We start from the raw sequence: 13,219 nt of genomic DNA, 5'->3' as shown, positions 1-13,219 counted from the left end.
TTGTATTTTTAGTAGAGATGGGGTTTCACTGTGTTCACCAGGATGGTCTTGATCTCCTGACCTCGTGATCTGCTGGCCTCGGCCTCCCAAATTGCTGGGATTACAAGCGTGAGCCACTGCACCCAGCCCCATCTCTCAACTTTCTAAGTATCAACAACTGCAAGGTAATTTGGAAGAAGGAAGAACTGAAAGCCAACCATGACATATAAGTCACATAAAAAATACATCCCCTTGGAGGAATAATGTTACAGTTTATGAGTGCTAAATTCATAAGGTATCCCAAATACTAGTATGAGACCCACCTAAAAGGTATGCTGCAGAACTGAATTTCCTATACTATGGCTCCTGAATTTACCAAATATTTTTCAAAGCACACTACAATGTTTCCTGACAATAAACAATGGAAAATTCTTCCCTCTGAGAGCAAAAATTCTTTCTTCTCTTTGAGCCTCCTAAAGAGTTAGATCTAAGATATTTTAAACAATCTCACCATTATGAGCAGTCACAGGATTTCTCAAAATATCCTCTCTGGGTGTACCCAAACAGAGGCATAGAGATCTATACATTTGCAGAAGAATTAATATTACATTTTTTTTCTCCAAATACTGTGTACTAACTACTCACTAGAAGGACCCGCCATTCAGATTATCCTAAGGGCGAAATCTGTAATCTAAAGGACTAAAGTCTCTAATCTTATTTTAAGGATACAAGCAGGATTGCGCAGTATTTTCCTGTGGTCTGTGAAGAAGTTCATCCTTGACGTACTTTTTCATTACGTGTAAAGAGGGAGATGGAGAGGTCTAAGTTCTGGAAACTCTGCCTGGTCAGAGGTGTCTTCTCAACCCAGTCCCCATGGCTATAGCACAGAAGTGCAAAGGATAGAAACGCTTTCTTCTAAAACTATCACTGGGATATAAAAATTAGCAACTTTTTTGTTAAGGATCAACTTTCTTTGGGGTATAGACAGTTCCCTTTTGGGCATACAGTAATATCTCAATTATCTCCAATAGACAAGGGAAACAATAGTGTGAATATGCAAATAACTCATGTCTCATAGTATGTGTTTGTGTATATGTGGGCATCTCATTTTATAGATTTTCCTTTAAAAATCATTCTTTTTATACTACATAAAAAAGTTAATTTGTTATTCCTGAACAAAAGATGACGAAAAAGTCCCAAATCATGTGGATGCCAAGGTCAAGTTGTGAAAAATAAATCTCCTACAGTATGCAAGGGCTAATCCATAACAACTTGCTTAAAAAGATGGTAATAGCTTGTTCACATCTGTAATGTGAAATGTATTCCAAATAAAAGTGCTGTGCACTTCTGTTCCCATATACTTGTTCTATCTTTGTCCTAAGTTTATAGAATAGATAAATTAAAAACAGCTTTACGACATTTTTCACCAAGGAAAAAACTTCAGGCAGTTGAAGAACAATACAGAAAGCCACTGATGACAAAAACCAACTGCTTGTCATGTAAAGGTTACCTAAATCAGAAAAGGCATGAAGTTCTTTTTCTGTTGTTTCTCCCTTTCATCTTTCAAGCCAATCAAATTCTATGGACAAGGGATAAAATGGGAGGAATTATTATTCTGTCTTGCCTGAGTCATTGAGTTCATCATAAAATAAAGATAATATGGCAATTCAGCAACAAAAGAGGCAAACAAGTATGAAGTGAAATAACAAAATTCATTTGGTAATATTGAGACTTCAGGACCCAGGGAAGTAGAATGATCAATGAAGTGAGTGGAGCGATGGCAAACAAGTCCCACCAGCTCAGGACCAAGCCTGAGTCAGCCTCTTCCAAACTTCTGGCAAGTAATTTAGCTGCTCTAGATCACGTTTCTTTCCTTTCCTTTTCTTTTCATTTTTTCTTTTAGAGATAGGGTCGTACTCTGTCATCCCAGGATGTAGTGCAGTGACTCAATCATGGCTCACTGTAGCCTCAAACGATCCTCCCACTTCAACCTCCAAGCAGCTGGGACTACAGGCATGACCACCACACAGGCTAATTTTTTAAAATTTTTTGTAGTGATGAGTTCTCACTGTATTTCCCAGGCTGGTCTTGAATTCTTGGCCTCAAGCAATGCTCCCATCTTAGCCTTCCAAGCCAAGCACTGGGATTTCAGTAGGTCATGTTTCTTAATCTGTGAAATGGGCATAATAACAATACCTACTTCAAAGAGTTATGTTGAGAAATAAATCATCAGCTTGAAAGCACCTATCACAGTGCCTGGCACATGGCCAGCAATCTATATAGGCCAGCTGCTAATCTTATTAACCTAGGAGTAAGATCATCCAACTAAGGGACAATATTTCCATAGCATGTCCTGACCTGAGAATGTCTCTCATTTCACATGTTAACAAAACGTATTCGAGTTCTTCCTTTCATAAATTCTCCTCTGAAAGGTTAATTCCAAAAGTAGTATACATATTCAGCCAGGAGAAGTGGCTCATACCTATAATCCCTGACTTTGGGAGGTTGAAGTGGACAGATCACTTAAGGCCAGGAGTTCGAGACCAGCCTTGCCAACATGGCAAAACCCCATCTCTACTAAAAACAAAAAATTAGCCAGGCGTAATGGTGCAGACCTATAATCCCAGCTACTCAGAGGCTGAGGCCCAAGAATTGCTTAAACCCAGGAGGCAGAGGTTGCAGCGAGCCAGGATCACACCACTGTACTCCAGGCTGGGTGACAAGGCGAGACTCTGTCTCAAAAATAAAAAAGAAATGATAACATACATTTTGAAAAAAAAATTTTAATGCAGGTTTTAAAGTGAGAGTCTCTTCCCTACCCACAGTATCAACTGTAATCATTACTTTTAAAGCCACTGTTCTTGATTTGGGATATATGCTTCTAACATTTTATATGTTTAAATGAACATAGATATCATTTTTATAATTTTTAAAATAGAAATTAAATCATGTTATAGAAGTTATTGTTACTTACTCTTTCACTTAACATATCCTGCATATCCTTCGTAATATGTTAGGAGTAATTTATGCTGCTGACATAAATTTAATATTAAATTTTAAATGACAAGGATATAAACGATGAAAATAAGAAGATCATTAAAAAGTGTGCTTTCATTGTTGTTTAGATTTTAAGCATGATGATGGCACCTTTTACAGATATCTATCGGAATATTTACAGATAAATGACATGATGCCTAGGATTCACTTCAAACTGAAAGAGGGATGGAAAGAGGAAAACTGAGAAATGTAAATAAAACAAGATTGGCCATAAGTTGGTAATTAAGCTGGCTGATGAATATGTAGGGATTAAAATATTATCTTCTTTGCACTTTTGAATATTTTTGAAACTTTCCATAGCAAAAAAAAAAAAAAAAATTTAACATTTTCTCTCCTTAAAATTGATCTACTAAATGCCAAAAAGCTACATCTTTAAATCACAGCAGTTAATTCCTCCTGACTGGGTAGACAATAATTTAATCAACAAGACTAAGCATTTCTAACATGTATCCCCTAAGCAGTACAAACAAAATGCAACTTAGCTTTCTTAGAGTTTGAACGATGCCATAAAAATTCAAATACAATAACGAAATCATAGAAGCTGGTTATTGTATTTCACTAATGTTAAAGGAGTTATTTATTTATCGACAAGTGCAAATTATAAACTATTACAATTATTGTTTCTTAGACTTAATGAAGTATTTTACTTTTTCTCTTATATTGGAATTATTGCAGCTAGATGAATAATCAAAAACAGTTGTTTAGTCTAGGTATAGTCAATGAATTAAAAAGATCACGTAGAGTGTTCTGTTCACCCAGATAGGAGAATACATACAATCTGGAGTGTGCTCACCAAAATTTTGATATGCTGAAGCCAAGGGCAGTTCTTTGTTACACCACTGGAACAGAATAATTTTTTTGAGCTTCGTGTTTTACTCCATGCATACCTCAACACTTCCAGGAAGGCAGTCAGGCCCTTAGTATCTCTCGTCTCAGGGGCAGGAGACGAGGTTTATAGGACATAGAGAGGAAACTGCCTGAATACTATAGCTTTTATTGGCCTTTGTAAAAGTTTACACACACTGAAGAGGTATGTCTGCCCTGAAGCCCAGAGGCAGACAGGAGAGACAGTGCTTTCTAGAGCAGCATAAGGGAAGAATATATTTTTTTCAGTATTGGGACAAGGTCAGAGTTCAGAAGGTCCAGCGAGACATAGAATCTTACAAGGCAAAGAGTGTCCAGAGATGTTGGATGCTAGGATTCCAGTCCTTTCAAAGATCTCTGACACCGAATGTGGACTGGAAGCAAGGAAGAAGCAGAATCTAAAAAGATCAAGATGAATGGAAAATGAGTATCTCTCTGCATTATCATTGAGATCTAATGATCAATGACAAGGGGATCTTCACCTATGGTATGGCATCATTTAATATTCTGAACCCTTGTACTACGCTTGGTGCAAGAAATCATTAATAAATATTTAAATTTAATTTCTGCCAGCCCGTAAGTATAATGAGATGTTAGATTTAAGTTTAAGTGGATTTAAAGAAAATAAAAATGTGCAATAGTGCAGGTCTTGGTTTGTGGTAGTTAATTCCTACAGGCTACTCCATTAAAAATCCACCATGCCAATAAAAGAGACTATAAAAGCAACCTACCTCCATTCTCTAATAACCATCCTTGACATCTGCACAGCTTTGTATTGGTAAGGTGTTTTCACATACCTTGTTTCATCTGATCCTCACAGAGTTCAGAGTATTCAGTGGCTCTTGAGCTGTTGACAGTAGATGGGCAGGAGTGAAATGGCTCAATGGAAGAGGGGACTTTCTCAACTGGTCACTAGACATTTATTTAGCTCGCTCACTCTCTCGTTCTGATTTTTGCTAGAAACAAGAGAAATCGTTTATTCAACGCTGCATTTAAAAACATCTGTGCAGGTCAAGTGGGGTGGCTCACGCCTGTAATCCCAGCACTCTGGGAGGCCAAGGTGGGTGGATCATGAGGTCGAGACATCAATACCATTCTCACCAACTTGGTGAAACCCCATCTCTAATAAAAACGCAAAAATTATCTGAGCGTGATGGCATGTGCTTGTAGTCCCAACTACTCGGGAGGCTGAGGCAGGAGAATTGCTTGAACCCAGGAGGCAGAGGTTGCAGTGAGCCAAGATCGTGTCACTGTACCCCAGCCTGGCGACAGAGTGAGACTCCGTTTACAAAAAAAAAAAAAAAAATCTGTGCAAAATTCTCACTTATAAGATGGGTTTCATGGAACCTAATGTCAAGGACGATTTCACTTCCTGAGGGGTCACAATTTAGGCTGCCACCCAACGGCGATAGTTAAGTCATGGCCACATGTTACTCAGCAGAAAAATTATAAAACAAAACAAATGTTTGTAGGTATATTTAAGCAGAAAAATAATTTGCAATGCCTTCTTACTATAAGAAGCAGATACCCTTCTTAAAACAATTCAACAGAAGAAAAAAGTTTATTTAAAGAGCATTCTTTTAGTGCAAACTTTTGAAGTCAGAAGATTTAATGGAAATTGCCTCTAAGGAATGGGAGTTGGGGAAATAAAGTAGGTGAGACTTTCATTTTTCTAATGTGTACACTTCTATTTTTATATGTTATAGTTTGAAAACTAATCTTTTTTAATCAAATGAATCTAATACCTAATTGGATTCTTTTCCTCTTTATCACATCATTGCTAACAAAATATCTATAAACATAACTGTTCTTTAATAACTTACAGGGCTTTAAAAAGAGAACGTTGATTCCTAACTGCTCACTTTTGTCACTAAAACCCCTGCCCTGGTTTGTCCATGCTCTTTAGGCCAGGGATTCCAACTATGGTAAGAATACCCGTGGAATAAAGGAGTCCTCAAAATCAGCATCAGGATTAAGAATTCACTTTCCATCAATCTATGCCATCTGGTGAGTAATCAAGGTTTAACGCGCCTGGCCTTGATTTTTCAGGCATATTCTCAGCATACAAGAAGTCATCTAGGAGAGCAGTTTTTTGTTTCTATTTTAAACTTATAACAGAAGACAAACTCCATTTTTATGTCTGCAAAACTTACTACAGGTTTTTATGGCTAGAAATCCTAGAAACAGATCCAAATTCAAGTCTTTCTGTTTCTAAAGATGGCGTTCTTTCCACTCCACTGTGCAACTTCCCGTAGAGATCATTTTCATAAATTTAGTTTTAAAACAGCAAACAGGATTTGCAGTTTCTTTCAGCCCCTGCTGCTGTGTGAAACAGAGACGATGTCTCACTGTTGCGGTCAGCAGTGCCTGGGTGCCACCGGAATTGTGTTGGGGTGATTTGTGTCCAGGTACATGTAATGGCAATCCTTCTCCAAAAGCTGTGAGCACCTGCATAGCTTGATTTCAGCTTAGATGGAACTTTACAGTAGCCAGAGAACAAACAAGCTTTCCCAGCACAACTAATAAAAGAACAAACTTTTAAAAACCTTACTACAAATAATAAATAACAAAGTTAAAAACATTTAACTGTCCTGATAAGAAAAATATTGGCTTTTTGTTTTTTAATGGTGGGAGGCATATTCTTAGAGTATTAGAGCGATATAGAAATGTGAGAGCCACTGTCCCAGCAGCCTTCTTTTCAGGTGGCATTGGCTTCTATAACCTGGTCTCTCCTTTTCTAGGAGTAAGGATCTGTTGTACGTAAAGAGAAGACTGTTTGACCTCTTCAGTCCTCTGATTTAACACCATTCTCATGTTCCTTTTCATTAGTAAACACACCAATTACCCCTTTCCTTGGGAAAGTCACAACCCCATGTTGAACTGTGGCCAGATTTCCAGTTATAACAGGTTCTTCTAACACTTCATTTCCACATTCTGCCTCTGAGAACCTCCTCCATCCCCCCCAAATGTCTTCCAGGTTTAGACCTTGTGGCTTCATTTGCATGAATTGATTATATTTTTTAAATTGTTTTTCTTCATAATCCCCATAGCAACTGGCGTCTTTAGAAATTTTCTCACAGTCCAAAGATATCGTATCTCTTCTAACTGAAAAGGACATACTAGTACAGGAAAATAAGCTGTATCTTACTTTGTCCTTGGCTTCTCATTTATTTAATTTTCTTTTGCAAAATAAAAAAAATTTTTTAAACCGTGAACTTAGCTGGATGGAATTTGTTGGGTATTATGGGGCTTATAAGTTTTTAAAGGATGTGTATAATTTTTTAAATGCTGTCTCACCCATGTTACAGAGTGGGCAGTTTTTCACTTACTCATTCAATAAGTGGTTTTTTTAGTATCTTAAGAACTGTGTTTAAAGCTGTGAAACATTTAAGGTAAGTATGAAACACAGAATTATCCTCCTGCACCTGAAATCGTTTTAGGTAACAATAAAACATAGTGTGTAATTAAACACTGAAACTATAAAGCAGCCCTATCATCATTTTCAGCTGATACAAGTAGAAGGTGAAATTTGCATTGGGCCCCAAGGGGTATGATTTGAAAAGCTGAAGGAACCAAAAACATTATTCTAGGCATCATTCCAGAAAAGAAGGCAGTGTGAGTATTTATACGGAGGATAAACATGGAATGTTTGGAGGACAATCAGTAGATCAACTTGGCTAGAGGAGAGTACATTGAGACATGTAAGACAGGGATAAAAAGCTAGAAAATAAGGCTAGAAGGCAGGTGTAGAAGGTCTTAACCCATCAAGTCTCGACCTGGGTTTGGATTTCATCTCATAGGTGATAGGATTAACTAGTTAAAAAGGAAAATTAATCTACAGGAAATGAGGAAGTGTCATCTAAATGAATCTTGAAAATGGCTTGAGGGTCAGCCTTTCTCCCTGTCTTCAGTTTTGTTTTTCCTTCCTCCATTTCGCTACTCTACTTTCAGCCAATGATCTTAGGAATCACACAGTTCTATTGTGCAATTTTCAAATAGTGTTGTTTTCCTGCGTAAAAGAGTTCAACAGCCTTGCAGAGACTTCCAGATAAAATCCTACTAATTTAACACATGGCCTTTAGGATCTGGCCCTAACTTGCCTCTCCAGACTTGTCACCTATACAACAGGCATCACTTTAACCCTTTTCTATTGGACTGAAACATCCTTCACCTTTCCATGCCCATTCCCTTTTTTTTTTTTTTTTTTGGTCTGACAAACGTGTAACTCATCTTAAGACTTCAGCTTAGACGTTACTTCCCCAAGGAAGGCTCTTAGAGGGCCTCATATTCAGATTATGCTACCTGCCACAGCTCCCATTTCTATGACAGTACTTTGAATCCATTTTGTTGTCTTGGGCACACCGACAGGGGTGGGTTACTTTCCCCAGTACCTAACAAAGCACCAGAAACCTAAGAGATGCTTTAAAAATTTTGGTAAACAAAAGAATTAAAAAGGAGGAAGATAGAAAAATAGGAGTCTATGGGAATCAGACAGTAATAAAATAGTATGATTTAGGCATAAATACCAGGATAGGCTTGCAGCAATGGAAAAGAAGTGATGGATGGAGGCATAGTAAAAAAAAACGTGGTGGAATGCTAACAAACCTCAATTGTGACTTAGCTGACATAATATGGTATACATAGTTAAAAGGTCCATCTAACTCCGTAGTTTGCAAATTCTGGCTGATCATTCAGAATCATCCAGAGAATCAGGAATCTCTTTTGGTTTCGATGTGATTTAATTTTTCATGATCATTCTCATAACAACTTACTGATGTTTAGGAATTACCTAGATGTCATACAAGGCCATTTTCTGCACTAATGTTCTGATTTAACCAAGACACCCATAAAAAGGTAATAAGTAATTGAATGTAAGAGCAGAAGGAATGACTTACACTACTACATTTTTAAACTGGTTGACCTGGAGTCACAATTTGCATCTAACAAGCAGCCGGAAAAAAAAAAAAAAAATACTTGATGAGTAAATCAGGGAAGCAGAAAGAGGGAGCACATTTTGTGAGATGGATTTGATGTTGGATATGAATTTCCCACCTGACACTCAACCATTTGTGTGTCCTTCCAGCTGTCTCAATAGAACTCTTACCCTGCTTTAAGTGGATATGTCCTTGGCATTGCTGTTTTGGCTAGTACAGCAACTATCTCTGAGGAACAGCACCCAATTTCTCTTTAAAGAATTACCCTCCCTCATTGTGTATAGTCTTGTTGGAATTGTAAATCAGGTCTTGCCCTCCTTAGCTGAGACATAACAAAACTCTCTCCTTGATTTTGAAAACCTGAGTAAAGTGTCCAAAGAGCAGAGAAATCAATTGGTGTTCATCATTCTTGCTGTGTCATTAAGTTTCCTCGAATGCCCTGCTTTCTGTTCTTTTAACTTAGCCTCATTATCAAGCCTTCTTATCATCTATGAACTACTCAGTTTCCTTCTGCACCACCATTTTACTTAATAAGTCATTTCAATATCTGGTACCTACAAACAAACAAATGAACAAAAACTAATACTTAACATACCATCTTCATTGTCTCATTGCATAAAGGAGTTCCTTCCCACGTTCACCCCAGACTCTTCTCTAACTTCTGCACTGGGAAGGTATGCACAGTAATTGCAGTATTTAAACAAAAGAAAAGAAAAAAAATGCAAGCCACACATGTAATGTTGGATATTCTAGCAGCCATGCTTTAAAAAGTAAGCAGAAACAGATGAAATTAGCTTTTGGCTATTTTTTATTTAAACAAATATCTCTTAATTATTAACATACAATATGAAAAAAATTGAGTTTTTTTTAGTGTCTTTTGAAGTGCGGTATGTACTTTACACTTACAGCACATCTCAATTCAGGTGCTAAATTCTGAAAGGTTAAAGTGATATAAGTTTCTTTCAAACAATAAAGCTGCATATACAGAAAAATAACTCACACTGTTACTTTTAAAATTTAAATTGCTGGGCATGGTGGCTCATGCCTGTAATCCCAGCACTTTGGGAGGATGAGGTGGCGCTGCTTGAAGCCACGAGTACTATAGCAGCCTTGCCAACATGGCGAAACCCCATCTCTACTAAAAATTCAATTAGCTGACTGTGGTTGTGGGTGTCTATAATCCCAGCTAATCAGGAGGCTGAGTCATGAGAATTGCTTGAACCTGGGAAGCGGAGGTTGCAGTGAGCCAAGATCGTACCACTGCACTCCAGCCTGAGCCATAGAGCAAGACTCTGTCTCAAAAAAGTAAAGTTAATAAAATAAAAAATTTAACTAAAATATTCAGTTAATAATTTTTCACAGTTGCACTAGCCATATTTCAAGTGCTCAGTAGCCAAATATGACAAGCATCTATGTACTAGGCACCACGTCCTTAGCTCTGCTACAGGAGCTAAGAGACATAGGGAATCTTTTCTTGATGGATCCAGTAGTTGGCAAGAACTAGAGGCTTTCACACCTCCAACAAATTCCATTATGACAGGACTCAAAACTGTGTGGAGACCTACTTGAAATATTTCTTCCCCCAAAATGATGTTTATTTGGCTGGGTAACTGCAACAGGTTAACACATTGATTCTGAGATCTATCCTCTGTGCTCTGCAATTCAGGTGCATGGAAAGATCAAGGAATTATCTTCTCAGGTAGTTTTCAAAGTTAAAATTACACTATTACTCTTAAATCACTTCTCATTTATAAAATGTTGAGGGGTGGGAAGAGACTTGGGGGATTCTTTTTAATTATAAGGATTTCCACCATCAAATAGAAAAATGGAATTTGGAGTGGCAGGTTGAAGAAGTTGACCTTTCTCTCTCACACAATAATGGATATTTTAAATTTTAGAGTGCAAGAATAACATAATAATGTCAATGTTTCAAGAAAAATCAGAATCCGGACTGGTATAATGGGAGTCCATAGAGAAGGTGTGGCATTTCTAGCATCCTTAGATGACAGATATACGCGCTTATGTCTGCTGAGAATGTTGTCTTCCTCTTCTGAAGCTGAGAAGACATGTGCTTATCCAGTTCAGTCACCCCTCAGTTTCCCAAGTACAGATGGCAGACTGAGTCCCTTTCCCTTTCACCTCTACTCTCACAGCACCTCTTTGAAAATCCTGCACAAAAGTCAAATTTGTAGAGACAGACAGCAGTCCTGAGGAGCTGAGGAATTATTGCTTAAAGGGAACTCGAAAGTTGGAGTCCTATGGATGGCTGCTGGTGAAAGCAGCACAACAATGTGAACAATTGGTGGGCCTTTCCCCTGATTTACTCCTCTCCACATTTAGGAGAGTCCTTTTTCCAGGCCAGAATGGTTTAGGTACCCTTGCTGTACCCTTTCATGATCCTCATACTTTCTTTACGGGTCTCTCATCAAAACTGTCATCTACAGCTAATTACATGGTACATTAGTTTGCTAGGGTTACTGTGAGAAAACACTACAGACTGGGTGCCTTATACAGACTGGGTGTGATTTCCTTACAGTGCTGGAGGCTAGAAGTCTAATCAAGGTGTTGGTAGGTTTGGTTTCTCCAGAGGGCTTTTTTTTTTTTTTTTTCTTTTGGCTTTTAGATAGCGTTTCTTTTATGCAAACACAACCTGGGTGTTTGTGTCCAATTTCCTCCTTTTACTGTTTTTTGTTTTCTGTTTTTTTTGAGATGGAGCCTTGCTCTGTCGCCCAGGCTGGAGTGCAGCTGCAGGATCTCGACTCACTGCAGCCTCGCCCCCTGGGTTCCCTAGATTCTCCTGCCTAAATCTCCCTAGTAGCTGAGATTACAGGCGCACGCCACCACGCCTGGCTAATTTTTTTGTATTTTTAGTAGAGACAGGTTTTCACCATGTTGGCCAGGGTGGTCTCCAACTCCTGACCAGCCTGGTGATCCGCCCACCTCGGCCTCCCAAAGTGCTGGGATTACAGGTGTGAGCAACTGCACCCAGCCCCAAATTTCCTCTTCTTATGAGGACGTCAGTCAGACTGGATTAGAGCTCACCCTAAGAGTCTCGTTTTAACTTAATCACATCTTTAAAGGCCCTATCTCCAAATACACTCAGATTCTGAGGTACTAGAAGTTGGGGCTCCAACGTATGAATTTCAGGGGATGCAATGTGGCTTATGATTAACCTCACTGTTTCCACTGTTAAACTTTGTAACAACAGGGGCTTTGTTTTGTTCATATTTCAGGAACTTAACAGTTGCTGCTCTGTCTCCTGAGCACAGTTTACCTCCAAGTCTTCATACAACAGGTTTTTCTCAACTTTCAAGCCTTAGCACCATCATCTGACAAGGGCCATTCCGGACTACCTTGTCTAAAGTAACCCTAAACGTTACTCCATCACGTCACTGTTTTCTTTCACAGCATTCACCACTTATTTATGTCCAGAATGTCAGCTTCAGGAAAAGTGGGGATGCGTTTTTACACGGTATTATGTCCTGGCAGCTCACACACGGTCACAAGTGAATGAGATTCTACAGCTACTTAGTACATTACAATGATTTTATTTACTCCTGGGAAAACCTAAAGGGCTTTTAACATCCAAATCGGTTTTTGAATTTCATCTCTAACATGGAGTAACTGTGTGAACTCCAGCAAGTCCCGCGGTCTCAGAATCCCTAACAACACGATTACGATACCTTCTTCCCGTTCTTATGAAGATTAAGTGAACTAATTACTCTTAAGTGCCCAGCTCAAGAATGTGACATAGAGCCCATGCTTGTCAGCTGAGATGCTACTAGCTTTAGGGTGTTCCACAGCATCGACCTAGGAATGGTTTTCGAAAACGTCTTTAGGTGGTACCCAGAGCATTAAACAACGGGGTATGAACGCTACCCTATTTTCAGTGTTTCTTTTTTGTTTTGTTTTTGAGACAGGATGTCGCTCTGTAGCCCTTACTGGAGTCCAGTGGCGGGATTTCAGCTCACTGCAGCCTCCCTCTCCCGAGTTCCGGCAATTCTCCAGCCTCAGCCTCCTAAGTAGCGGGGACCACAGGTCCACGCCACCACACCCAGTTATTTATTTATTTATTTTTGGGTGGAATGGGGTCTCCCTATGTTGCCCAGGCTGGTCTTTCAATTCTTTAGATCAAAACCAGGCGTTCCTCTCATGCACGTGTGTTTGGAACCCATCCCTGCCTCCGTCTCTTGCTGCTTCTTGCAATTCTTCTGTTTAGCGGAGATCCCTCAGCCAGAGTCGCACCTGCAGCGGCCCGTGGGCTGAAGGTAGCTCTGCGCGGGGACCGGAAGCCAGACTGCCTGGGGCGGCCCCGACCGCGTTCCCCCGGGACTCCGGGCTGCTGTGAGGACGGGAGCAACTCGTGGGGTCCTAGTGAAAACGAC

General features: G+C 39.1%; 1 long non-coding RNA gene across 1 annotated transcript in view; it reads left to right on the top strand.

The window, feature by feature from the left end:
- LOC116555363 overlaps positions 1-13,219 on the top strand; it is a 785,279-nt gene that overhangs the window by 510,446 nt on the left and 261,614 nt on the right. The gene's annotated exons all lie outside the window — the stretch shown is intronic.

This window comes from Sapajus apella, unplaced genomic scaffold (assembly GCF_009761245.1).
Source record: "Sapajus apella isolate SASKATOON/1434 unplaced genomic scaffold, GSC_monkey_1.0 scaffold15, whole genome shotgun sequence".
In the NCBI taxonomy this organism is placed as follows: domain Eukaryota; kingdom Metazoa; phylum Chordata; class Mammalia; order Primates; family Cebidae; genus Sapajus; species Sapajus apella.
The sequence above is the reverse complement of the archived record's forward strand: the minus strand, read 5'-3'. Positions and strand labels throughout refer to the sequence as shown.